The sequence below is a fragment of the Ursus maritimus genome, unplaced genomic scaffold (genome assembly GCF_017311325.1).
Source record: "Ursus maritimus isolate PB19 unplaced genomic scaffold, ASM1731132v1 scaffold_36, whole genome shotgun sequence".
Classification (NCBI taxonomy): Eukaryota; Metazoa; Chordata; class Mammalia; order Carnivora; family Ursidae; genus Ursus; species Ursus maritimus.
In genome coordinates, this window is record NW_024426230.1 from 19,145,104 (window position 1) to 19,170,847 (window position 25,744).

The 25,744-nt window shown below is 34.8% G+C and overlaps 1 pseudogene; it reads right to left on the reverse strand.

Moving 5' to 3' along the window:
* Positions 1–369: 369 nt before the first annotated feature.
* Positions 370–17,431, reverse strand: LOC103666380 (annotated as a pseudogene).
* Between the last annotated feature and the right edge of the window lie 8,313 nt (positions 17,432–25,744).

The window sequence follows — 25,744 nt, forward strand, 5'->3', positions numbered from 1 at the left end:
AAAGCAAGATGAAATATCTTGATAAAACAAAAGCAGAATCAATGGAGAAAAAAAATCAAGTCTCATTTAGACTTGTGAAAAAAGAAATGAAAACAGATAAATCTCTATATATTAACTGGTTCTATTTTCCTAATATTAAACACAAAAACCATATGGGGAAAAATAGAAATTCAAATAGAAGTAAGATGTAACATATGTCATAAATTGTAAACAAAAAAACTACTTATACGGCATTATGGATAACAAATGGTCCACTGTGTAAATTTCATAATAAAATAGACTAAAGTTGGGGGTCTGGTTAATTTTTCCCTCCTTCTTCTGCTTTGTCTTCTTGGGGATCCTATGTGTAGATGCCAAGCTGCTTCACAGTCAGTGCGTTATTAGCAAGTTGCCCTTGTAGGACTCTCTACTTACTACATCAAGTTCAGCAATGGCTTCATCAAAAGCTGCCTCATTAGTTTAAGGGTCCATCTATAGATAAATGGACAAAGAAAATGTGGTGTATACATGTACACACACATACACACAAACACAGGAATACTATTCAGCCATAAAAAAGGAGGGAAACCCTGCCATTTGTGACACCATGGATAGATCTTAAGGGTATTATGCTAAATAAAACAAGACAGAGAAAGAAAAATACTGTATGATCTCACATATACGTGAAATCTAAAATAACCAAACTCATAGAAATAGAGTCAGATTTGTGGTTGCCAGAGGTAGGGGTGGGGGAGCTTGGGAGAACTGGGTAAAGGTGATCAAATGCTAAAGACTTCCAGTTATAAATAAGTTTTGTGGGTTAATGTCTAACATAATGACTATAATTAATAATATCATTCATTTGAAATTTGTTAAGAGAATGAATCTTAAAAGTTCTCATCACAAGGGAAAAATATTGTAACTATGTGAGATGTTAACGAAACTTATTGTGATAATCATTTTGCAATATATACATATATTAAATCATTCTGTACACCGTATACTTTCACAATATTATATGTTAGTTATATTTCAATTAAACTGGAAAAGAAAGCTATCTTTGCAAAAGAACAGTCTTTGTCCAGGAAGTTCAGAATTGCACACTTAAATACAGAGACATTAAAGCCCAGACCCAATACCACAGGATGATTTGGTTGTATTTCCTTCTCTGATTTAAACAGTTTCTTGGTATGCTTGTTGTGATAGATCCATAGTCTCTTTCTGGTCACCACCAGCAGCAATCTGAGCCAAGTATCAGTAGTAATCTTACATTTTCAAGCAGAAAACTTTGTTCTGTGCTTGTGAAGCAAGTTTTCCAGAGACACAGTACACCACTGCAGACACCTCTGAGATCATTTTCTGTATTCCCAAGCCATCTGCTGTTTTCCTCAGCACCTCACATCATTAGCTCAGTACTTGAGATGAACCTCCAAGATGACCTACGGGCTCCTATGACATTTTTATAAGCAACTGAGAGAGTCCTCTCCTTACTGGATAATACAGTCCTTGCTCAGTTACAGGCTTCATGCAGGCTGCTATGTCAATGTATCACTCAACTTCCTTGGCCAGTTTGGCATTCTGCACCAGCATATTCTTATCCACGACTGGAGGTTCTGTGTCAGAAGTGGCTGGCAGTGGATGGAAAACGGTTTTGCGGTCTCTGAGCCATGGTAGTGGCAAGGCTGAAACCTGGATCTCACTGCTCAGGGATTCTATGTTTATATTTTCAATTTGCGGCAATGTGTATAAGAAAGTACTATGAAAGAAATATTACTTGTATTACTTCCTCATCCCTCAATTCATTACAGCAGCTTCTTTTACTTTGTGAAAGAAAGTTCTAAACTGAGCCTATGAACTTCTGCAGAAATTTCAGCTTAGGAAATAATGAATATTTATCCCATCACCAACCTCTTCAGTAAAGTTTTCTTCAGTCTTTTACAGAGTTTGGGAACAAGTCTTACTATATCCAGGTGCTTGGGTGGTTTTCACCACATTGGGGTCCCTGCATCCTTTTATTTTCTTTTTCTTTTTCTTTTTATTTTTTAGATTTTATTTATTTATTTGACAGAGAGAGACAGCCAGCGAGAGAGGGAACACAAGCAGGAGGAGTGGGAGAGGAAGAAGCAGGCTCCCAGCAGAGAGGCCTGATGTGGGGCCCAATCCCAGAATGCTGGGATCACGCCCTGAGCCGAAGGCAGATGCTTAACGACTGAGCAACCCGGACGCCCCTCCCTGCATCCTTTTAAATCATTATTAGCACAAATATTGTATTTGAAGAGAAAACATCTTCTCCTCCAACTATATTTTCCTTTTAAAACATCCTTGATATTTCCATAGTCACAATCAAGTTGGATATGATACAATAAAAGTTATATATAATCAGCATTGCATATAATTACATCTCTTATTAAATTGACCTAATAAAACAAACATTTCAAAAAATGCATTTTTCCCTCAAAAGTAACATGCAATATGGTTTACTATCCTATTTTAGAGGAAATAATGAAAGTTTAAGTTGCTATTATCAGAATATATAATTTCTATATGATAATTAAGCAATTGTGGCATAAATGGAGATTTATTAACAGAATTTACAATTTTATACATTTAAAATCCACAAAAAAAATTTATAACTTTTTAAATCCATTTACAGTAAAGCTAACTGTATTGAACAATTGAAGTCAGATACACGGAAAGGACAAAAAATTAAAGTCCATTTTTTAGCTATCTAAAGAATTACCATCATAAAACTAAGTCATCATAAACCACAATAATAAGCCTCAAGTAGAACCATTATATTGCATTGGCTGCAGTATTCCAGGTCCTTAGAATAAGTAAAATTACACGCATTTTCATATAAAAAGATACCATACACCCATCCTCTGAGTTATTGTCCAACATGATGATAGATTTATGTTAATCTTTCTATCCTCTTTTGTGTGGTATAACTCTACATTTGTGAAAAAGAGCAAAGGTTAAATGTGTAGACTTCTGGGTAATACTCCCAGCAATCTGTTTCCCAAGATGGATTCAGGCCTTAAAGTATTTTGACTAAACTTCAAACAGGTTTCTTTCAGAGTACTGGCCCCTGACCTCCCTTTTCTTAGAGCATGTACTTTAGAAATTTTTCAACTGTAAAATTTTCTCTGATCTTTGAAATGTAAATCTTCTCCCCACCTCTTTCCCATTTTACTACCCAGGAACTTTTTTCTCAAGGACCTAGAGCCATCCCTTGGAAGTGTGATCATCAAGAAAGACACTGCTCCTATTTCCCTGTCTTAATTGGTAAGTAACAATTAGCAAACATAGATGGTCTAATCACATTGACTACTATTCCCCTTAAAGTCTTCTAATACTTTCTCATTAGCTCACTCTACTGCTTAAAAATCCTCCTACCTTTCATTAAGAGTTCAATCTGTCTACCCTATTATAATAGCCTTGAATAAAGTCTTGCCTATTTAACTCTGTACAGTTCAATCTTTCTTTGACACTGTGTATAGAATTTCTCACCTTATCCCAGAAATTTACTTATTAATAGCCAACTATTAGTAAGGCACTGTCCTAGGCACTATCAGAATGAATGCTCCTCCTTAAAGATTAAATTTGAATGTAAATGTACAGTGTCCTAATCAAAATTATTATCTAAGCAAGTTTGTCTTCAGTGTTTTTTAGGTTCTTTTTTTTATTACCTTCTCTAGTTAAGGGTAGTGTGTTCTTCCCTACCTCCAGGTGCTTCAGGAAAACACATGGAATTGCAAAATAAGAAAAGGTCCAAATCCTCTAGCCAAACTTATACATGAGCAAACCAAGAACAAATAGAACAAACAGAACAAATAGAACAAAACTTCAATTTGATAAAGGACATCTACAAAAATCCTACTGTTAGCATAATACATCACGGCAAAAGACTGCATTTCTTCTATGATCAAGAACAAATCAAGGATGTCTATTATTACTTCTATTCAGCTTGTATTGGAGCTAGTATACAAGTTTATCAGGTTTGCAAGAATAAGAGCAATACATAAAATTAATTGCATTTGATACACTAGCAACAAATATTCATAAATTGGAATAAAAAATGTGCCATTTTAAAAAAATTGTGCCACTTATAGCATACAGTTATTAAATACTTAGAAATAAATCTGACAATGTGTAAAATATTTGCATTAAAACCATAAAATGTTACTGAGAGAAATTAAAGAAAACCTAAATAAATGGAGAGATATACCACGTTCATGCGCCAGAATCTCACTACTGTTGTGATGTCAATTTTCACCAAATTGAGGAATAGATTCAATAAAATCATATTCAAAAGCCTAGCAGGAGATTTGTTTTTAGTAGTTACTAACAAGCCAATTCTAAAATTCAGATGGGAAATCTATAGAACTAAATGTAGCCAAAAATTTAAAGATCCTTAACAAAGAAAAATCATTGGTTGTGGCTTTGTCCTGTTCTCTCATTTGGGACATATTCCTCTGTCTCCTTATTTTGTCTGACTCTCTGTGTTTGTTTCTACGTATTAGAAAAGTCAGCTACATCTCCTGATTTTGAAAGTAGTGGCCTTATGAATAAGAGGTTCTGTGGTACCCTGTAGCACAATGCCCTCTGTTCACTAGAACCAGGCACTGGGAAAACCTAAATAGATAGCTGCAACCTTGCAGTTGCAGATGGACTGGGGGCATGCATCTGGTCTGATCGCCAGCCTGCCCACCAACAAAAGCCTCTCAGAGTGCAACACAGGGAGAGCACTGTACAGTTCAGTGCAACTGCAGCCCTGGCAGATAGGCTGAGGGCAGGTATCTGGTATGACTGCTAACATGGCCCAATCACAAGCTGGAAGCAGCCCCAGAATGGTCCCTTAAGAGCACAGGGACCAAACCCTGCTCAGTGTGCCCACAACAGGAAAAGGGGGCTGTTGCAGCTGATGGACTGAAGGCAAACAAGGCTCAGCCACAACAGTAGGGCACACACAATCCACAAAGGAGACACTCCTAAAGTGCCTGGTATCATTAATCTGTTCTATTTTTTTATGTCTCTATTTCATTTATTTGTGCTCTAATCTTTATTATTATCTTCCTTCTACTGGCTTTGGGCTTTATCTGTTCTTCCTTTTCTAGTTCCTTTAGGTGTAAGATAATGTTCTTTAAGATTTTTCTTGCTTCTTGAGGTAGGACTGCATCGCTAAAATCTTCCCTCTTAGAAGAGCTTTGAGGCTTCCCACAGATTTTGAAATGCTGTGTTTTCATTTTCATTTGTCTCCACGTATTCTTTGATTTCCTCTTTGATTTTTTGGTTGACCCATTTATTTTTTGTTGCATATTATTTAACCTCTATATCTTTGTGTTCTTTCCAGATTTTGTGTGTGTGTGTGTGTGTGTGTGTGTGTGTGTATGATTGAGTTCTAGTTTCATAGTGTCATGGTCAGAAAAGATGCATGGTATGACTTTCATATTTTTGAATTTATTGAGACTTGGTTTTTTTTGGCCTAATATGTGGTCTGTTCTGGAGAATGTTCCATGTGCATTTTTTAAAAATATGCATTCCACTGTTTTTTGGATAGGATATTCTGAATATCTGTTAGGTCCATCTGGTTCAACATATCATTTAAAGCTACTGTTTCCTTGTTGATTTTCTGTCTGGATGATATATCCACTGCTGTAAGCAGGGTGGTAAAGTCCTCTACTATTATTATTAACTGTCAATTTCTTCCTATATGTCTATTAATAGTTCCTTGATCTATTATAGCCTGAGGCAATAAAGATCAGTGCACTTTCTCTCTGCTCTTGGTTTTCCTTTCGCACTGCTGGAATCAACTCCAAGATAACAAAGTTGCAAGAGAGATGACTATTAATACTTCCTTGATCTATTATAGGCAATAAAGATCAGTGCACTTTCTCTCTGCTCTTGGTTTTCCTTTCGCACTGCTGGAATCAACTCCAAGATAACAAAGTTGCAAGAGAGATGAGTTCTAGGGCCTTGTACTACTACCTAGAGGAGAGCTATGCAGGACAGCAGACTGAACTACAAGGTACTGTTGCCTTAGCAGGAAGTAAACGTTTGTTGTTAAAAGCCACTGAGATAGAGTTTAAACTGTTTCCCCTGAACATAGCTAAAGCTACCCTAAAATAAAAATTTGAAACTCACTAAAATTAAATAATCTCTGCTATTGAAATAATTATAATTCAAATAACTATAATTTGAGGTATAATTTTTTTAATTTTTCAGTCATACTTGAGATTCAATAACTGTTTGACTCAATGTCATAGCTTAAAACTTGTTCAAATTAATTTTTAAGAGCTATATGATTACATTTATCTTTTTAATTAGAAATAAAAGCAAAAAGCAAAATTGCAATGGAATAATAATTGCTGAAAGGTCTCTGCAGGGAAAACATTTTCTAAAGGGAAAATTTATTACTTTGGGTGATGCTATTTCATGACCCTTCCTTCACTATTGCCTCCATATTATCATAAATATTAAGAACACTGACTAAGCTTCTTCCTATTTTATACTCCTATATGCAGGTTTGCCCTCTCCACTGTATTTTAACAACTGCCCAGGGAAGTATATTCTCCAGCAGTAGTAACACCTGGACTGAGTCTTTATCTCAAGAATGTCCTCTCTTTTTGAATGCAAAAACAGACTTCTAATTTTTTCAGGTGATGAGCAGATGCCCACCTTCTCAAGGTCTGTTTTGGGTATACCTTTCAGCCAATTTTGACAATACTTCACAGTCTAAATTTGTAAGATTATAGAACTTCAAAATATTAAGCCAAATCAAAAGGCAAAAGTTAAAGAAGCATCTAAACAATGATACACAGTTTCACTTCTAAGGTTTTTCTTACATGGATTGATCTAATTTAATTTAAGGAAAATATAATGGTATATAAGTGATCTTAATTTAAAGTATTTATTCAGAGTAACTTAAATTAGTTTCTAGATGCAATTTTATTAATACTGTACTTAGGTAATCTTTTTTATTTAACTGAGGTACAATTTTATATTTCCAAATGTGTCTGACAAGAAATACAAAATTCACAAGCTCTTTCTTCAAAGACTATGAAGCTATGAGCAATATTACTAAATTTTCATTTCTGATGAAAAGTAAGTGGGATGACATCGTACCTGTCCCTTGATCAATCTAAATAGTTTCTCTTCCTCAATAAAATGAGAGGGGTAGATCAAGAAAAACTTTCTCAGCAACAGAATCCACATCTAGCAATAATTAAATTATTTTCTCTCTGGGTTCAAATGGGAAACAACAGAGACTAAAACAAAGCTAACCACCTCGTTACCTAATTAAGTCTGGGAACTACAAGGCAATGTATTGATAATAATAGTAAATACACACACACACACACCTGCACACACCTACACCATGCCCTGCAGGTGTCAAAGGTAGCATATACTATGTTTACCTTCTGCTCATTTCCTTATTTTTCATTTGTATGAATTTTTATGTTTTTATGTTTTAATTTATATACAATAAGTTTTCTCTTTTTTGGTGTAGAAGTCTGAGTTTTGATTAATGCATAAGTTCTTGTGACAACCACCATGGATACAGAACAGTTCCATCAGGCAAAGAAAATTTCCCCATGTTGCCCCTTTGTGATCAACCCCTCATATACTCCCAATCCCTGAACCTATTATCTACTGATTTTTTTCTCTGTGCTTATAGTTTTGTTTTTCCACAATGTTATATACAGAGAGAATCATACAATAGCTTTTTGTGTCTGACTTCTTCCATTTGGCATAATTCATTTGAGATTCATCCATGTTATTGGTTTGTATCAACAGTCCTTTCCTTTTTATAGCAGAGTATTATTTTATTGAATGGATAGGTCTTGGTTGGTTTATCCATTCACATGGTGGAGGATATCAGTTGTTTCCAGTTTGGGGCAATTATGAAGAAAGCTGCTGTAAATATTCACTATAGATTTTTATGTACATATAAACTTTTGTTTCTCTTGGGCAAACACCCAGGAGTGGAACTGATAGATCATATGGTACAAATATATTTAACTTTATCATAAACTGCCTGATTGTATCATAAACTCCCATCAGCAATGAATGAGTTACAACTGTTCCACATCCTCACCAGGAATTGCTATTGTCAGTTTTTTGTTCTGTTTTGTTTTATTTTGATCATTCTAATATGTGTGTAATGGTACCCAACTATGATTTTAATTTTCATTTCCCCAATGACAAATTATGTTGAGTATCTTTTTAAATGCTCATTTGCCATCATTATATCTTCTTTGGTGAAGGTCTATTCAAATATTTTGCCCACTTTTGAATTGGATGGTGTTTTGTTTTGTTTTGTTTTGTTTTAGTTTTGAGTGTTTTTTCACAGTATTCTGTGACTACTTCTGAATTGTAAATTACAACAAACATTAAATATCCATCCAGGATGTTATCAATAAACTGTTATACATTGGTTAGGTGGCTTGCTCAGAATACTGTAACAAATCTGTTGTAGCAATAAATAAAATCTATGTTTTATCTAAGGATGCTTTTTTCTACCTTATCTCCTTCTGAGGGGAACATAAATTGATATACCTGCCAAAACTTGAAAATGTACACACCCTCTGACCTAGTAATGCCTTTTCTTAAATAATTTGGCACAGCTATATATAAAGAACTAAGTATAGGGACATGCCTCCCAACACTGATAACAAATGCTAAAAATTGGAAACAACCTGAAATTTCAAAAATGGTGGATTGGGTAAATTATTTATGGTACAGGCATACCAAGGAATGCCAGGGATCTATTAAACATAGTGTATCTGAACTGAACTTATTGACTTGGGATGACGTTCCGATTGATGTTCTAAACTTAATTTGATAATAGGTATTAGCAAAATTGTATGTACAGTTTTATCCATTTTTAAAATAAAAATTATATGTGAATCTATTCATGCAGTAAATATTTACTAAGTGTCTTCCATTTGCCAGAAACTATGCTATGCACAGGGAATACAGAGATAAGCAACTGTGTTCTCAGGAAAAAAAAAAAAAAAAAAACATAAAAGTGCATTAGACCTTATGGATAGAAAATAAAGTGGCAATTTGAGGGATAAAAAGAAAATCATTATCATGCAAAATATGGCTCTGAAAGTTCCAAATAAATCAATTTACATTCATCCTCAGAGGTACCTGGATAGCAAGGTAAATGAAGGACAAATTATACTTAGTGATTGAATGTGTGTGTGGAGGAGGGAGCAGCTGGTTTGGGCACCATGCACAAAGACAAGGGTTCAAATCCTAGTTATGTCAGTTTCCGCCTATGCAAATTGGAGCAAAATACTTAACCTCATCTATAAAACGAAGATATTACAATTACTGTGTGAATTAACAAACTATTCCAAATAAGGCAGCATGATGGCTCTCGTATCATAGGTACAAAATAAATGTTGGCCATTATCATTATTATTACCCTTATCCATGTGAATAAAAAGCAGTGATTTTCAGCCAGGCATACCAATAGAAGTTATAGAAAAGTTAGTAAGAACTAAATAGCAATAGCAATACTTTTGTTTGCATCTAAAGTGGATTTTGACTTCTAGACATTTAATTTAAAAAATGTATGTTTCTTTACATTATTTATCATTAATTAAAAGTAAATATTTTGTGGGGATAGTGGATGCGGAAGGATCATTTGAGATATTACTCATTAATATTATTAATGAATAGAATGAGGCAAAATTTAGCTATTAAAGAAATACGCTTGAATACTGGAATCGTAATATTGGCATCCCTGAAATAAAATATTTGGCTTGCAAATAATAGGAAGGTTGCAAAGTGCTTTGAAATTCTATGAAATCTAATAGCTATAATTAAGGGGTCAGTAATGACCACAATTGCATACGGATAATACAAGAAAATGAGTCACTCACCCTAATCCTTAATGATACCGGAAAGAAAAGGTTATGCATTGGTGAATTTGTTAGCATTTTCATCACATTTCAAATCTGTTCATGAAAGATAAGTGCAGCTGCTACAGAGAGAATTAAAAGATAAGAGCAGTCTTGGGCTCTATAAAACTTAAGATAAAGATGTTATCTCTGAGGTCTCCACTCAGTGCATATGTACTAAGCCTCTGCAATTAGCACTGGCACTTGATTTCACGGAAATGAGCTATTGAAAGGATGCAGTATCATGTAAGGGAATGCTTTAGACAGGATAAGACAGAAAATAATAAAGAAAGCAAGGGGGAATACTAACAGGGATTTGTAGGACAAGCTTTCATTGCAAACTGGTCACCTAAGAGTGGTTTTTGAACTGCTCATTATGTTGCCATTTGCTAAACTCTTTCGACTTGGAAAAGATAAATATCCACAAGACAAAGAAATTCTTCAAATATCTCACTGAAATTATTGGATTATGTGACATAAGACAACTATAAAAATGTTTTTATTATTTCCCCTTTTTATACTTCTTTAGCTATATTTTCAGGTCAGAAGGAAAAGGAGAATGTTTAATGCCACATCAGACAGACAGTTTTAAGGATCTGTCGCCTGTGTTCTTCCAATCCCACTCTCTGTCTCTATAATTCAGGAAGAAACAAGGCTACCTGTTTCATTCCAACAACTTGATAGCTCTCCTCATTGAGCTAATAGATTGTAAAGTCAGTCTTCAGTATATTAGACAAAGAATACAGTTGTAGATCTTGTTTCTGAGATTCTTAATAACTAAACATGAATTGGCTATCCCCAAAGACATTTCTCCTTCTAAATCTCTTTGCATTTAGTTTCTGCAAACAAAGTGAAATTTTCAAGGCTATTTAACTATTAATTGCAAATCCCTTTAAGACAGAGGCTATTTATCTTTTTCTATCCTCTGCACCAAACAGTGGCCACCCAGTCAGTACTCAATACAAGTGCAAGGAACGGGACAAGAAGAGGGAGGAAAGGGAAAGGAAGAATTCCTGCTGTGAAAGAACTGGCTAGAGCACTGGCCTGAACGCCAAACCCGTTTATGCTCAAGGAATTTGAAAAGCTAAATTGAATTTTCTGCTTTAACATAGCCATGAATATGAATTTATTTTAAATTATATAAAGCTTATCCTAGCTGAGCCAATGTGTAGTTTCAGGAAACACTTAGTACTACGGTTTCAGCCTCTGTCCTTCCTCCATTATTCCTAACAATGTTATTTACTGAAATTAACATTATTTCTCTTTTTGAAAAAATAAAATTATTCTCAAACCTTAATGAAACAAATGGAACAAAACTGAAAATTCTCAATAATTTCAGAATGAATATCATTCTGAATATCAATATCAAAAAATTAATAATTTAATTGTAAAATGGTAGAATATTTTGCCCACTGTTAAACCTTAGCTAATTGGATGGTATCAGCCTAGCTACAACTCCCAATAAACTTCACTCTAACCTTCCTTTGCTCACTTAATTCTGTTTGTAAAAAGTATACAATAAACAAATACATATCTTTCTATATCGCTCAGATAATTTACTACAGAAACATATGTATAGGTTTATAAAGTACTTTGATATATACTGCTACATGATAAAAGTCTATAAATATGAAAGGATCACTGAAATATTGTTATAGTTCTTTCACTAGTCAAATGCATGGACTTCATAACAGCAAACTAATCCCGCTATAAAATCACATTAAATATTGCCTATAATTATTTACCACACAAATTCAGTTTTACCTAATCCATAGGTGTTATCTGCCTTCTGTATAACTATAAACTAAACACTCAGTAGTTTCAATGTTATCCTATTTTTCATGAATTTAGAATGTTTTACTGAGACAGCATCAACTACAAAATAAAATAATCTATAAAAATTACACAGTACACAGTTGATCTCAGGTAAGAATGTTAGTCCTCAGAAAATCTGTTCACAGATTTATTTATTTTTCTCTACTCTTGATTTAGGTTAATGATAGTCTGATTTCTAAATTTAGCATCCCAGAAATAGCTTTTATTGAAATTTAAATAGTACTTTAAAAATTAAAAATATTTGAAACTTTCATCCATAGCCTATATTTTTAGTACAACTAAATTAATAAAAAGACCTATGAGTCTTTTTATTAATAAATAAATTAAATTAATAACTTTCTCTACTCTTGAATTAGGTTAATGATAGTCTGATTTCTAAATTTAGCATCCCAGAAATAGCTTTTATTGAAATTTAAATAGTACTTTAAAAATTAAAAATATTTGAAACTTTCATCCATAGCCTATATTTTTAGTACAACTAAATTAATAAAAAGACCTATGAGTCTTTTTATTAATAAATAAATTAAATTAATAAATAAAAATACTTCTTTGCCTTTTCTTCTCCTTTATCTCCTAACCCTGATCCTTTCATTACTGCAATGGCTAGTGAGAGAGAAGGAAGGAAGAGTTTTTCTTCTGAGTTTTCCTGCTTATATCTATTACCCCTGAGGTAAAAGCACTCAAGAATCCAAACTTAAAAGAAATAATCTAATTTTCCCACTTTACTTAAAGCCGGCTCTTTACTTCATTGCCTTCAAGCCTATTATACAATACATATTTGATTGCAAACTTCTGTTATCTCATATAAGTAAGTAGAAACAGAATCCTAGATTTAAGTTGAAATCTAAAGAGGTTATTTTCTTTCCTACTACTTTTTGCTTACTATTGTTTTCTAGATAAACATGTGGGTAGACAGATTGGGAATATACATAAGATTATGGTTTATATTCATATTTTTATTAATCTCTTATTTATGATCTGTATTTTAAAGTCTAGACAGAGTCTAGTACTTTGTATTTCACCAGATCTGCCCAAAGAAGAACACTGCACCTTGATTTTCTCAACTGCCTGCTCTCCCTATGTAGCCAAAGGGAAACCTTCTACTGGCCACTTCCTGCAGGGGCTATGAACCTTCCTTCTGACCATATGCAAAACAAGTCACCTGTTGGTTTTTTTGTTTTTTTTTGTTTTTTTTTTTTTTTGGTCCAAGAACAGGTTATTTAACCTGAGCAAAAAGTTGGTGTTATTTTATTGAATCTGGCAGTATATTATGTCACCTTGGGAACTTGGGAGTCCTCTCTGAGACCACTGACTAAATTAAGGGCAAGAAATCTACCACTTTAGTTTTAAATCTCTTTCTTCTAGTTCCCAAGCACATGTAAAATGGATATTCAAAATCTGATATTTGGTGGGAGGGGTAGATTCATTAAAACTGAAAATTATTGATTTTCTATATCTTGTGAGATCTAGGCAACAAAAATGGGGGTCTACGAAACGACAGCATGAAAGAGTCACTTCAAAATTTTCTTCCACTTAGGAAAGCTTCCAAATACATTTTATAAGGCCAGCATTTCCCTGATAACAGAACCAGTCAAAGACAATGCAAAAGAAAGAAAACTACAGGCCAAGATCCTTGATGGACATAGATGCAAAAATCCTCAAAAATGTTAGCAAACCACATATAGCAATACATTAAAAAGATCATTCACCACGATCAGGTGGGATTTATTTCTGGGATGCAATGATGGTTCAATATCTGCAAATCAATGTCATATACAACATCAACAAAATGAAGAATAAAATCATATGATTATTTCAACAGATGCAGAAAAAGCATTTAACAAGATTAAACATCCATTCATGATAGAAACTTTCACAAAATGGGGGTAGAGGGAACATAATTCAACATAATAAAGGCATTATATGAAAAACCCATAGCCAACATCATTCTCAATGGTGAAAAACTGAGGGCTTTCCCTCTAAGATCAGAAACAAGACAAAGACATCTACTCTTGCTACTTTTATTTAACATAGTACTAGAAGTCTTAGGCACAATAATCAGACAAGAAAAAAAAATGAGGCATCCATATTGGTAAAGAAGAAATTAAACTATCACTATTTGCGACAACAGGATACTTTACATAAATAATCCTAAAGATTCCACCATAAAACTATTAGAATAAATGAATTTAGTAAAGTGACAGGATATAAAATTAATACCCATAAATCAGTAGTGTTATGATACACTAACGATGAAGTCACAGAAACAAAAAATTAAAAAATACCACCATTTACAACTGCACCAAAAAAAATAAAATACCTAGGAATAAACTTAACCAAAGAATTGAAAGACATGTACTCTAGAAACTGTAAAACACTCATGAAAGAAATTGAAAATGACACAAATAGAAAGATAACCCATGCTCATGGATTGAAAGAATTAGTATTGTCAAACGTCCATGTCCATGCCCATGATACCCAAAGCAAACTATAGGATTCAGTGCAATCCCTACCAAAATACCAACAGCAGGGGGCGCCTGGGTGGCACAGCGGTTAAGCATCTGCCTTCAGCTCAGGGCTTGATCCCGGCGTTATGGGATCGAGCCCCACATAAGGCTCCTCCACTATGAACCTGCTTCTTCCTCTCCCACTCCCCCTGCTTGTGTTCCCTCTCTCGCTGGCTGTCTCTATCTCTGTCAAATAAATAAAATCTTAAAAAAAAAAAAATACCAACAGCATTCTTTGCAAAACTACAATAATCCTAAAATTTGTATGGAAACACAAAAGAACATGAATAGCCAAAGCAATCCTGAGGGAGAACTAAAAAGCTGGAGGTATCACAATTCCAGATTTCAAGATATACTACAAAGCTGTATTAATCAAAACACTATGGTACTGGCACAAAAATAAACATATACATCAATGGAACAAGATAGAGACTCCAGAAATACTCACATATATATGGTCAATTAATCTATGGCAAAGGAGGCAAAAATATACAATAGGGAAAAGATAGTCTTTTCAACAAATGGTGCTGGGAAACAAGACTACTACATGCAAAAGAAGGAAAATGGACTACTTTCTTACATCATACACAAAAATAAACTCAAAATGGATTAAAGACCTGAAACCACAAAAATCTTGGAAGAGAACACAGGCAGTAATTTGCCTGACATCTGTAGTGACAACATTCTTCTCTTGGGTGGTCCCTCAGCATGTACTCCAAAACCTCTAGGGCTATAAAAGCAGGTCTTAAGGGAGGTGGGGTTGCAGAGATCTACTCATCTTGAGGCCACCCAAGATGCATCTCTGCCTGTAAGTCCCCATAATGAACCATTTCTTATCAAGCTGGACTTGTCTGCCTTTTTCTTTGGTCTTAAGGCTCCTTCGGCCATTGGAGGTCCTTTTGCATATACCTCCCTTTCACAGAACATCTGGATTGCTTTTTATTTACTTAAGAATGTGATAAAATTCTTCCTTTCTCCAAATATAAAAAGGACTATTTAAATGAAAAGTCTAAAAAGGAAAAATCATTTTCTCCAAAAATTCCATTACTCTATTATTATTTCGAGTTTTTACTGAGTTCATGGAGAGCCCTGCTGTGTTTTTATAAAGAGAGCCATCAATCCAGTGTTTTTCTCCCTAGAATGATGATATGAGACCATATGCTCTCTAAATTGTTAATTCAGAATAGTCCTTGATTCTGGGTTTCTGCATAGCTGGTGGTTATCACAGAGACAAAAATGTCTGAATTCTTAACTGAATATTTTAGTTTTCAAATGTCAAAATTTGCCATCATGCAATTAGCTCAAATACATGAGTAAACAGAATAAAAGTGAAGGTTTGAAGGCAATAGCCTTTGTATGGTTGTTTCCTGGGACAACTGACATTTTACCAAAGGGAAAGGATCATCATTTTTGGATTCAGAAGACCTGGGTTAGAGTATGATTCTCACACTGGCAATGTAAACTCAGGCAAGACAGAGCGATTACTAAAGCCTATTTTACTAAAAAACACAGAGACTCATTGAGATTAAAGGATTTAATGACTCTTTTCCTAATTGACAATTTCAAATAAAATAATTATGTTACCTGTAATATGATCTGTAGTATTAAATATTGTCTTGTTATTTTATCATTACATTATTTATTATTACATTAACTGTGATTATATTTCTTAATATAATGTTACCCAGAATATTAATGTAAATCTAAGGTATTATTATTACTTAATTAGTACCTCTACTAGGGTAAAGTCAGAGCAATAGACCTCTGATTGGTGAATCAAACATAAATAAAATTCTTAGTCCTGACCACATGCAAGGCTCCAGGAGATGGTACAGAGGAGACCCTCAATCTCCCCTCATTACAAAAGAATCATAAATGTCTCCAAAGAAATGTCCTGGAGTTGCTAGGAACTGATTCATATTCAAGTAAGTTTGAGAAGAATAATTAGTGCAAATTTACTATTACATCAAAATTTCTTTTAACTAAGTTCATGAAGATGTGAAGGCAATATTTAAGTAGAAATGATTTTAAACGTATTCTCAAATATACCTTTCAACACAAATATTTTCTCCTCCCCAGATTCCTGCACTTTATTATCTTTTTCCTGGTATATGAACTACCTGTAAACCCCCTCAGGAAAACCTAGTTTAAAAATTTCACTTCCTAGAAATAACAAACAAACAAAAAAAAAGAAATCAGCAGCTGTTCAAATGTCCTGAATTAATTTCTCAAAACTATTCGTTTGGTAAGAAACTTAAATCTTATCACAATATTCCCCCAAACATTATATTTCCTGCAGTGAATAATATACATAGGACATTCCAGTGCACACAGTAAAAGGCAGAAAGGAAAAAAAAACATCTTATTGATATGGAAGATGTATATTTTGGTAGTAGCATCACATGAGTTCCTATGAGCAATGAACATCTGCTTCCTTTCATTACGATTGTCTTTTACAATTGGAAATGGCCATATGACAGTATTGACATATATTAGAAATGTAATTGTTCAAGAAAAATTCTGCAGTACTTCCTATAAAAGTATAGTCAAGAAATAATTTTTAAAATGATGTATGAAAAGTATAAATAGATATTAGGGACCAAGATTCAAATGTATGCCATATACGTGATTTCTTATTATCTTGATGGCTTAATTAGAAAACAAATAATTAGTGAAATAATTTTAACTTTAAGGGGATGTAAAAATAGCTAAGCTTATTCATTCACAAACCATAAATCTAATTAATACAAGTGAGATTTTTACAATGTGTTTGCTGCAAGATTACCAAAGTTATGTCTTCTATTTCTGAATCAAATTTGGGCTTAACTTAAGGTACTTACTTGATAACCCTGCTTTTTAAGATCTGGCACAATTTACCTAAAGTAATTTTATAGTTTTCACTATCAAGTTGTTTGAGGAGATTTATTTACTTTATTGTAGAGCATTTTGGCAATCTCACAGAGTAGATGATATAAATTATTCCTTTTTTTTATTCTAATGGAGTATGTTAAAACCCAATCTTCCCATATTTTTCAGTCTGTACCTCACATTATAATTGATCCAGAGTAGTCACTAGTCACCTAACACCAGCCATGTGTCATCGTCTCTGTGCCTTGTTTCATGTGACTTCTCTTTGTCTGCACTGCTCCTGAAGCCATTTCTGACCACTAAAATTCTTCTATCCTCCAATGCCATCACAAGAATCCCTTTGAGATGCAGCCTTCCTCGGTTTCTTCCCCTCCTCAGTCTTAATAAAATATAATTACTGTCTCCTTGGAACTGTCATATCACTCTGAACCTTCCTAAGACATTTTTATATTCATATGTCCCTGTTGTGCTATGGTTAACTGTGCATTTTCCTTATATCTATTCCCCATTATATTCATTATGGATCCACTCTTATATTCAACATGTACAACATTTAATGAGCATCTTCTATGTATAGTCTGTGTGCCATGATCTAGCTCAATAAAGATGAAGGTGACATTATCCCATCCTCATGAAATTTACCTTGAAGGCATGACCCGTTCATTTTCTTTACCCTGCATGTCTTTCAAAGTATTTTGCATATCTTAGTCATATGACAGATATTTCTATAATTGAATTAATTCATTATAAATTGAGTGTCAACAGCATACAAAAGATTAAAAAAATAGTTGATAATTTGGTATGTTGTGTAAGACCCTTAATACCTGATGTAAAGTCAATGCCTCCCTCTAAAAATTAATATGGTAAAAGTAATTACTTTTTTCCTTAACTTTGGGGATGCTACCTAATATGGAGAAAAACTGAATGTCACGCAGGCTAATTTAAAAAATAATTTTTTTACAGGACTGTCCTATCCTAGAGGCAAGATCAAACTTAATTAACATCATTAGAGATTCCTTAAACACATTAAATTTTATAAAGCACCCTCTGGGTCACATTATATGTTGCTGTATATAACAGAAGGGGGATAAACTAAATTCAAGTCTCATCACAGTAGCTCCAGCAATTAAAATTGTTTTCAAATAATTTACAGATACATGTGCTGCATAAAGTTATTTTTCCACGCATAAGCACACAGCATTGAAGTTGTAATACTGACAGATTATCTGGCAAATTTAAATTAGAGAATAATTTCAACTGTTCATGTGTATTCCCTCCTTCCATAATTTGCATATAATCATATACATAGGATTTATTCCAGAAAGTCCCCTTAAAAGACCAATTTTTTACTTTACTTTGGATTATCTACTTTGTGCAAGAAAAAGAAATTATGAATACCAATAGCTAAGTGCTTCTGAAAAATTACTTCACATTTGTGATGAGAGATAATTTTGCATTTTGCAAGTATACAAGGCCACAATTTCCAGACTAAACAGAAAGATAAAATAACCACAAACTCCCTCACCTATTAAGCAAAGTATTTTTCACTTCATTAATTAAAAAAATAGGTCATGTGTCAAAAATACACACACACACACACACACACACATACACACTCACACACGTTCCACTATCAAACCATTGAGAAATTTTAAAACAAAGTTCTTTACATTCCCTGATGGAGTTTATAAAGAGATCTTTTCACCCCATAATTTGAATGTACTCTCAAACATTGGGATCTTTACTCAGACTTCCACTATATTTACATCTGTTCATCACAGGAATCTACTCTAAGTATCTTCCTGAGCACCACTTTGTTACAGATAAAGTGATAGCCAAAATCCATTGTTTTGAACTAACACCTGCAAATAAATGAGAAGATGGTGAAATGACTGCACTTATTTATTGAAAAGTTATTTCTTTCTAGAATCACAAAGGTTTCTAAAACTTTAAGTGAAAACTTGGAGAACATAAATTCTGCTACCCATTAAACACAAGCAAAGAATCATTAGGAAAATGTTATTTTCCTTATTTTCTGTGAAAATGATTGTGCTAAAAAGCATATCCAGGGGTGTCTTGTAGACAACAGATTAGATGTGTGTGTGTGTGTGTGTGTGTGTGTTTAGACATGTAAATACATGCACACTACAGATACGGCATATGGCAACTTAAAAATCTTTTCCTGTTACTGAATAGTTCTTAGGTTGCACTATTTTGCCCTAAAGTGGTTCTTCTGATAGTGTTATTGATCTTGGGGTAAAGTTCTGAATTAGGATCAGTACGTACACTTTGTAAACGCCCAGAGACTAGATATTTTAGGATTTTCAGGCTGCTTATGGTCTCTACTGTATATTCTTCGTTTTCCTAAAAACCCTTTTAAAAAGTGAAAACCATTCTGAGCTCCTCTGCAATTCAAAAACAGGACACAAAACGATTGTGTCCTACAGGGCATAGTGTGCTGACTCCTGCTTTGAATTATCAATAGCCAGTAAAGCATGTTGCAAGTTAAATAGTAGGCTTCAGTAAATGTTTACCAAATACAAAACCTCTATTCTTACGATTTTGTGGGTTTTTTAATTATAATAATTTTTTTTATCATATTATGTTAGTCACCATACAGTACATCCCTGGTTTTTGATGTGAAGTTCGATGATTCATTAGTTGTGTATAACACCCAGCACACTATGCAATACGTGCCCTCCTTACTACCCATCACCGGCCTATCCCATTCCCCCACCCCCTTCCCTCCAAAGCCCTCAGTTTGTTTCCCAGAGTCCATAGTCTCTCATGCTTCTTTCCCCCTTCCTATTCTTACGATTTTGAAATGGAATAAAATTAGCAGACTGCGTATTATCTTAGAAGGACCTTCCAAATTCTGCTTCTTCCATGAGCTTCTCTTTAGACAGTAGTTACCTACTCACTCATGAGCTGAGCTGCTCCACGGTGCTCAGGGATCAAGCAGAAGTTTAACCTGTCAATATTTCTAAAGCTCACTGGTTCTTTGTACTCTCTCCTCACCCCCTCTTTGTCCTTGTTCTCCCTCTCTCTCTCTCACTCTTTCTCCTCTGTTATACACACATGCACACACCCTTCTCCTCATCAAACAGACACAGAGCAGCTGAGCAGAAATCATCTTCTACACCTGAGTAAAGACAGCCTTCTCAGTTTGGTGGTAGTTTTAAGCTTGTCTTTTTAAGTATATCACTGCACCCTTAAGCCGATCCAACCCATATGCTTTCTTCTGTCTAGACTTCTTGATAAAGGGGAGTTTTCTATTTCACTGAACAAATATTTACCAAGTTCCTATTATGACCACACCGAGATTCCCAATTTTAATGCAGATATGAATCACCCTGGGATGTTGTTAAAATTCGGATTCTGACTTAGCGGTCTGAGGTGGAGCCTGAGGTTCTGTATTTCTAAGGAGCTTGCAAGCAATCCTGATGCTAAGGTTCTGTGAGCCATATTTTGGGAAGAGAGCGAGGAACACAGGTGAGCATACCGGTGATCACAACACTTATATGGTGAGTGCTATTTGAGGGAAATGTGTTGTGGAAGCATATAAACTTGGATATAACATTTCAAAATTCGGGAAAAACTTCTTGAAGAACATAAGAACAAACTGTTCTTAGTAAGAATAGGGGTTGTTCAGATAAAGGGAAGAGAAGGAGGGAAAGATAGGAAGAGAAAGAAAGGAGGGGCTGGAATTCCTGGCAGAAGAAAGGGACCCTGCAAAGCAGATTTTTAGTGACTATCAGAAAAAAATTGTGAAAAAGCAGGGCAGTGGGTAATCTAGAAGACAAAGAAAGGAGTAAAGAGGAGAGTGAAAAACAGTGGTTCAGTTTAGAAAAGAAGTTGAAAAGTATCCATTAGATTTAACAACAAAGATATATTTGGTGATGTTGGTGAAAATAATTTTAGTACCTGGATGGACACAAAACTAGAGCACAGCAAGTTAAAGGGTGTTTGGGAATAAGGAAGGCAGAACTAGCTATGTTGTGTTTTTATGGGGTAGGAGGCTGGAGTCTGTCTAAATTCTTTTGGGAAGAAGGATGTAGGGAGAAATTAAAGACACAGGAAAGAGAGGAAAGAACCAGTACAATAAGCTCCTAGGGGGAGATGAGATCCAGAGCAAAACCAGGAAGGTTATTTTAGGAGATTCCTAAGTATACTTCATTGTAAGAGGAAGGAAGAAGAAAAAAATGAGTGCAGATTTAGCTAAATCTGTGTTAGTAGAAAGTTGAAGGAGTTTCTCCTTGTGGCTTCTATGATCATTGGAAATTAGGAATTATAGTTATATGAGGGGAAAGGCAATAAGACCAGGAGCATGGTAAAAAAGCATGGTAAAAAATATCAGTTATGGGAAATGGAAAAGAAATTTCACAGACAAAAGAATAAAGAATTCCCATTAGCATTTGATCCCTCAACTCTTCTGTATTTGTAGGACAGAAAAGACTGTGGATGTGACAGGGGTCCTAGTCCTCATCTCCTTCCACGCCAGACGGAATCCTGTTTTCCTTTTGTCAATATAGAATCTCTGAACTTAACCAGGTCCTGGTGTTCTGGATGAAGTTCACCTTACTTCCCTTGTTCCAAAGCCTGAGGCCCTCCGTTCACATCCTGCTCTTTGGGCCTGGACTCCCAGATTATTGGTCCAGAACTTGAGTTAACTATACCCCACAGGACTTGTTGCTCAAGTCCTCTCATTATTCCATGCTTACTCAGTTCTAATCCCTACACATACACAGAGACATACACAAACACACACACACTTGGTTAGGCTCAAAACTCTGCACTTAGGTATCTAATAATGCTAAAAGATATCTACTGCTATTCTTGTAGTCACGGCTGTGCTAAATGTCTTCTGGAGGAATCTCGGACAGTCATACTCCCAAGGACATTAAATATCTCTGAATGACATTCTGATAAGGTCATACGTCTTATGTGCAGAATCCACATATTTCCATTTACTCATTGGTGGTTGACAGTGCAATCTCTAACCACTCAACCTAACTCTGGATAAGAATTATAGAATAGTGTATTTTCTTTATAATGCCTGCTTTTGATTAAGGACCACATCTGACAAGGATCTAATAAAATCAGTCATAGATGTATGAGTGACTTTTCTGAGAGTAAAAATCTGGAGCTTGAATTTTGTTCACAAATGCTATTATAAGGCTTTACACAAGATGGAAAAATTTCTAGAATAGAGTTATCTGAAAGAAATTAATTTATGGAATGATCAAATTTCCTCCACCTAGATTAGCAGAAAAAAATGTATGGTGGGGTAAGGGGAAGGTCAAAACAGTTTAATATCCATAATTGTTTTAGGAAAGCAACCTGACCTATTACTTTTAAATGTGGCCCCTCGTGGCACCACCCTGACTGATTTTATTACCTAGGCAAATTAACCTCTTTAAGCCTCAGATTCTCCCTCTGTAAAATGGGGACATTAATAATACCTACCTCATAAGGTTGTCATCACAAGTATTAAAGAGGAAATTCTAAGAACAGTAGCCTGGAGGCAGTTTGCCCAGGCAGGGAGGTGCATTCCATCACTGACATTTAGAATTGCCCAACTGCTTGGTGATAACGAATAAAAGACTGATTTTCACTTAATTTTGTAATTATTTTTAAACTCTCTACAGACAAATCATATCCTTTTTGTCTCCCCCTTAGAGCAGACCATGCCCATAGCCTTTGTCTATAAACGGTTAATTGTTACTATTTTGTTAATGACATCCTTTCTCTTACCCCAAAAGATTAAATTTGCCAGGCATTAACTGGATAAAATGTCTACTGCCCATGGATGGTTGTTGTTATATTTCAATGAAATATATCAAGTCCTAAATTTACATTCATAGAAGAATGAAAAGAACAAATAATGTTAATGACATAATGTTTTAAAATATAAATTTCTGGAAAGAAAACTATATTTTATACTATTAATCTGTGTTACTTGAGTTAAGTTAGGCCAGAAAAATGTGCTCCTGTGAAATGGAATTGAGTGCCTTTATACTCTGAAGTACAAATATACCTTAATTCCTTGAAAATTTATCTAATTCACTGATACGGACCAAGTTCAATGCAATCTGGGGAGAGTTAGAAAGCCCCTTACATTTTACAAAAGGGCTGTAAAATTCTGGACGTCTATTTCATCTATTTTGCATCCAGGCATTTCCTGATTTCTAGGGCACAGAATTATCCAAAGCAAATAGTTGAGCTCATGCACAAGCCTCTCACCTCTACTTTTTCAGCAAAGGAAAGTACAGCATCTCTTCTATGAAATCATCAGAGAAGATCTGTTGAGTCTTAGGCCTTTCCTCCCCCAGATGGGCTTCCACATTCATGGAAACATGTTTAAACCAAACCTCCTGAAAAGGAAATCAACCAATCTCTCTCTCCCTCTCTCCCTCCCTTGCTCTTTCCTTCTCTGCCTCTCTACCTCTCTCCCCCTTCCTCTCTTAAGTTCATTCACACGTGAGCACACACACAGACATACTTGTGGAAGCAGTTTTCTTTTCTCCTGCTAAAAATAAATCTCTAGCAAGCATCCAAGTTTAGCACCTAAAACGTGAGAATATTTCTCTAAAGTAACTTGTGGATAGCTGTGCTTTGCTTTTCATTTTTTTCAACATGTGTTTTCCTGACATATCTATTGTTTCAGAAATCTATAATTAGTAAAACATAAACCCACTATTTTTATTTTCCATCTGCCAGATGCCAAGTTCTCTCTAGAGTCTCTCAAAGAACAGAAGCCAACATGGCTCTTTTCATTTGCATTCTTGTTTACCAGAGTGGGTGATGATGACAGCTTAAATGAATAGCCACAGCTCAGAGAAATGTTTGTTTCTTTAGTGTTACTGGGTATGATCAGGAAAAGCCCAGGGATAAAACATAAACCAGTTTCAAAAAATGTTGTCTTGCTGTTCATTTAATTTTCCAGAATCTGCTATCTTAAATTTTAACAGTGTTTTCTTTAGTTACTGAAGCAAATTCACCTGACCTAAAGCTATTCTCAGGCTACAAATGAGATGACTCTGAATTTAAATATATCCTTTCAACAGTTAGCATTCTCTTTAGTAAAAGAAGGTAATTGGAAATGATAACTTTGAAGAAATGTATCCCTTACAAGAGTTATTAATGGGACAGAAGTATAACTTTGAGGTACACATAGAGGCAACAGGAATTTAAGAAAAAGAAGAAATGACCTAGTTTTCCAGTTTGGTAACTTGTGCCTATATTGCAGTCACCTAAGGATTTAATTTCTCTACCAACCTCAGCTCTCTGGATTATTCTTTGTTTTTTGTTTTCTGTTTTTCAAGGAACATTTAATAAGGTAGATAACATATACTCATCTAACTTGGTACTTTAATATCATTGAAGCTAAAGCAAAACATCTTGTTCATTGGGTAAAACTGGCCTGCTACTATGTGTACGCTGCAGTGCGATTTTTAAAGAATACTGTAATTACAATTTCAGAACTTCAGAATTATAGTGTCAGTGTTCTCTTTTTTCATATGGAAAAAGAAAATTCTTTTGAAAATCATTTGAAGGTTGGACAAAAATTCCATAGCTATATTCTTAGAACCACTCTGTAGAATCTTCATGACTCAGATGACACAAGAGAAGCCTCAGTTCAATCTTTTTGAGAAGATATTCCAGCTCCCATGATCTCATCAACCAGGAGAATGTTGGTGGCAATCACAGTGCAGGAGGAAAGAAGCTGTCTCTTTACACAATAGTTATCCTTCATGCCACTTGGGCCGCAACCACTTGTGTTCAAGTCCACACCTACAAGCTGACCTGATTCTGACAGTTCTGCCTGAACTTTTAACTACTGTTTCTTGAAAGTCAAAACCAGAGTTCTGAGCAAGAACCTTGGGGATAATGAGCAATGCATCAGCAAATGCTTGAACTCCAAGTTGGGCCCTGCCCTTTACACTGGGCCTGTATTTAATCAAGCCTTCTCCACTGCCACCTCCACTGCCCCAGCACCTGGAACTACAGAGCCATCATCAATTGTATTTTTAACAGCCCTCTGGAATATTCTTGCACTTACCACTTAGGACAAGAACACTGTTGGAATAAATTATTTTAAAAGTATTTCCATCAGTTGAAGACAGGAATATAGAATACTAATCCGACATAATAGAATACTAATCCAACATACTCTCTAGTTAACTCTCCCCTCTACCTGTTCTCATCCCTTTGGATGGGTTGCTGGGTGGCAGCAAGGGGTAGGGAAAATAAGTAAGACCAGTTGTCATAATAATAACATAAGCCATTTCACGAAAGCCACTACCTGCCAGTCTTGATTTCTTAGTAAAACTTCTGGGTATACAATACTCAAAAAATTCATGAACTTACAATTCAGTAAAATATCTTTTGCTTATGAGATATTCTATTTATACGCCAATCTTTTATTATTATTTCTTTATAGCCCTTGGGAATTCATTCTTTGCCTACAGTGAAAGACCCACCCAAACTTCCCCCTTTAACCATCCTCCAATCTAGGAGCCAGCTGGAACACTTTTGTTACTCCATCCCTAATTACAATTTACATTATTTGTTGTAAATTGGCTCCTTATAACATGATTAATGTGATAAAAGAGATCCCACAACTGGGGCAAACAGCAT